Source organism: Mirounga leonina, unplaced genomic scaffold (assembly GCF_011800145.1).
Source record: "Mirounga leonina isolate KUSES-001 unplaced genomic scaffold, KU_Mleo_1.0 Mir_150, whole genome shotgun sequence".
Classification (NCBI taxonomy): domain Eukaryota; kingdom Metazoa; phylum Chordata; class Mammalia; order Carnivora; family Phocidae; genus Mirounga; species Mirounga leonina.
Window position 1 is genome coordinate 1,065,333 of NW_023270374.1, and position 3,898 is coordinate 1,069,230.

Here is a 3,898-nt window from a genome sequence, read left to right on the forward strand (position 1 = left end):
GGGGGCAGGGGTCATCTTCCTGCCAAGTAGCCCTGGACAAAAGGCTCCTGCCTTTTTATGGCCCCTGGGGGCCCGGGGTGTGCAGGAGTGAAAGTATATTGAGTCAGGAGAAGTGCCTTAGCCAAAGCCCCAGGTAAGGGGTGCAGAGAGGAGGCGCCTGGGCTAAGAATGTAGATGTCCACCAGTACCCTGGTTCTGCAGAAGTCTGCTGTGGGGAGGGCAGTTGGCCCACAAGGCCTGCCAGGGATTGCCTGTGGGCACATTTGAGAGAGCACACACAGCATCATGGCCTAGACCCAGGCTCCTCTCTGCACCTGGTCCTGGCCCAGGAGTTGGGGCTGGTGTAGTGAAGACAGAGACAGCATCGACCCGGGCGGTGCTGGCGCCCGAATGACAGTGAACCCTGACCCTGCTGTGCAAGAACCAGTAGCCGTGGTCAGGTTGTGGAAAGCCCCCTCAACAGGTTTCATTCCCTCTCCCACCATGGCACCCACCTTCCTTGCTTCATTTATATTTTTCTTGGCCATGATCAGTTTGGCCCTTGGCAGTTTCCAAAGCATTTTGTTTTGTTTTTCTCAGCCTTCAAATCCTAATGCTAGGTTCTCAAGCCTGGCTGCACATTAGAAAATTGGGGAGCTTTTAAAAGTGTTCAGTACTCAGTCCCCTTCCCTGAAAGTGCTGATGTGATGCTCTGGCTGCATCCCGCAGGTGAGCTGCCTGTGTACTCAGTGTGGCTCCCCTGCCCCGAAGGGAAGGCATCTTCATCGGTGGGTACAGAGCTAGCAAGTGGGAACTGAAAATGGGGTCAAAGCACCCTCGTTGGGGATTTAAGGCATAAAACAATTGCTTCTCCTACCAAGAACACAGTTAGAAACTGGAAGAAGTATGGTCCCAAACATGATTAAGAGGCTTTAAAAATGGAGCAGATTCTTCTGTTTCAGGACATCCTGTATATGTCTTACCTAAAGGCCCCTGAGGGGTTTGTGCTGTGTGGTTTTTCTACAACACATACACTTGGCTCTGCATCAGTTTCTTTGTGATGGGGAGCAGGCAATGGAAAGTCAAAGTAAAATAAACTTGCAAAGAAAAATAAGACTAACAAGGAACCCGAAGTGGATATGGCTGATGGATATGGTTTGATGGATACCGTTACTTGGGGCACTTTGGTCAAGTGGCAATTGTCAAACATCAGTGTGCACAATAATCCCCTGGAGGGCTTGTTAACACAGACCGCTTGTCCTCAACCAGAGATTCTAGGATTCTGACTCACTGCCTTGGGGAGGGGCCCGAGATTCTGCATTTCCAATGAGTTCCCAGGTGATGTCCGTGCTTGGCTCCACAGACCACACCTTGAGAATGCTGGTCAAAATAAAACAGCTCTTCTCAGAAAGCCAGTGAGAAGACAGTGCAATCAGAAAACTTCTTGGCGGGGGGCACTTGGGTGGCTCAGTTAGTTAAGCATCAGACTCTTAATCTCAGCTCAGGTCTTGATCTCAGGGTCATGAATTCAAGCCCTGCGTTGGGCGTCAAGCTGGGCATGGAGCGTACTTAAAACAACAACAACAATAAAAACAAAACTTCTTGCCTGAAACCCATCCACATTAGATATTAGACTCCTTTCATTATAATTCTGGACTGGTGTTTGTTAGGACTGAGACCCAAGGTTTCTGTCTGGTATGGGCCCCAGCATGCACATTTAAGATCTGTAATTTTCTCTAATCTGGGAAGCACTATGCAAATGCTGTTTTCCTCTGGCCAGAGCTGGAGCTTCCGACAGCCTGGCACCAGCCTGAACCCAGGTGAGTGGCCTGCAGGGCCAGTGGGTCCCTGGGTGGAATTGTGACTTTCATCAAAGGTTTCATCAAAAGCTTAACTCTGGCCAAAGCAGTCTTTCCAAGCTACATCCTAGGGAAGAGTCTTCTGGGAGATGTTACTAAGAATTCCCTGAAAAAAGTCTGGAAAAGTTCTGCATTGCATCTTCTTCTTGGGCTTTAGCATTTTAAAGGCTCTGGAAATTCCAGAATGAAGAAGCTTGCCTAATATAGCTGAACCTAGTGTTTTCTGTAACTAGTTTGACCACGGGGCACTGTCTTCTCAGCTTCTCAGCTTTTCTATTAGGATCTCCGGGAACTCAAGCTCCATGGGGTAGCAGTGTGAGAAATGGGTACGGACCCTGCAATCTGGGCATAGGAAGGGGACACCAAGTCTTCGTGGTTTCAGAAAGCACATCAGAGGCTCTATGGGCCTGTGTGGAGTCACTGTCTGCTCCAGGACACAGGCAGGTAAACAAGCGTTCCTCGGGAGCGGCTCTTTCCCTGAAGCATCTGAAATGTTTCAGGAACCCACAGGGCTGGGTTTGAGCACACAAATCAAACTGAGATGCAGACACACCTGCTTCATTGTTGTTATTTACAGTATAGCTCCTTTGTCCACCCTGCTACTTTACAGAGCATCAAAGGTTTAAAACCCCCACCACGTGGCCTCAACATGGGGTCCTGGAACGTGCCAACCTTGGAAGAGCTGCCAAATGAGACCTTGGAAGAGCTATTGAAACCAAATGAGACACTAGGAGCCACGTGGCCCAAAGCAGGGTTTGCAGCTGGTGGCCTTGGCACCGCCTGGGTTTGTTAGCCCTGCAGGATACCGGGCCCTGCTCCAGACCTGCTGCGTCAGGCCTGCCCTGAATGAGATCCCTGGGAGATTCATAGGCACATTAGAGTTTCGAAGGCACTGTTTTAAAAATAAATAAAAATTTAAAATACACACAATGTGCGAAAGCCTCGGTTCTCAGGCTTGGTTGCTCATTGCAATCACTGTGAGCATTTAAAGTACTTAAGCCTCCCCCATCCCCATTTTAATTTGATTGGAATGGAGAGCATTCTGGGTTTTAAAGGTTCTGTGGATGATTCTAAAATGCAGCACGCTGATTGCAGGGCTCTGGACCTTTACTGGTGGAGTGTTTCTCCCTTGCTTGCTCCCCGAGCCCCTGGACCAGTGCCTGTGGGGTAGGCGCGAAACTCATCACAGAATAACATTTTGCTGCTCAACTGAGTTATCCTGGGACTCCAGATCATATGGAGGATTTGGGGGTGGTCCTGCCAGGAGTCTGTGTGCATGAAAGACAGAGGAATCTTCCAGAAACAATTCATCCTAAGGAAGGAACTTGGGTCAAGACCAATGTCTCAACAATAGAAGTAGGGCCTGTGTCTCTAACACCACCATGGCATGCACAGCCCTCCCCTTGATGCTGAACTGGTGGGCAGGGCTGTGGGATGCGCTGTTATATTTTGAGGTCTTGTTATTGTAACCCCTAGACTGTAGCACAGGTTATAGATGAATGGGAGGCAGTAATTTCAAGATAGGATGTGAAGTGTCACTTGATCCCCATGTAACCATCTGTGTCTTTTCAAGGGTGTGAGCAGAATGCTTTGAAGTTCTTAGGAGCGGAGGATTGCAACCTCCAAAGTGCCTTCTTTGAAGAATGTTCTCCACGCAGTGTTCTGTGTGAGCTACAGGCTGTGGGTGACAGGTCGGAGGCAGCGGTGGACAGAACCCTCCACAGCCCTCACAAGCAGGCCTAGCACTCAGGCCCAAGTGACTTTAAAAAATTAAGAAGGAACGGTAGACAATTCAAGGCATCTTGAGATCAGCATTCAGCCAGCCTCCCCACAGAACTGGGAAGTGGGACAGATAAATGACCCCATTGCAGGGAACAGAGTGTCCTGCCTGTGAAGCGCCCCTTTGATAAAAGGGTTACAGAAAACAAAAATACACTTTCTGCTTGGAAAATGTCTGATGCGAATGCCCAAAAAAGTCCTGCGTCCTAGTGAGGCCTGAGAGTGTGGGTGTGGAGGTGGCCTCTGGCTGGGGAGAAGGCCGGGGCGCCTAGGTGGGTACT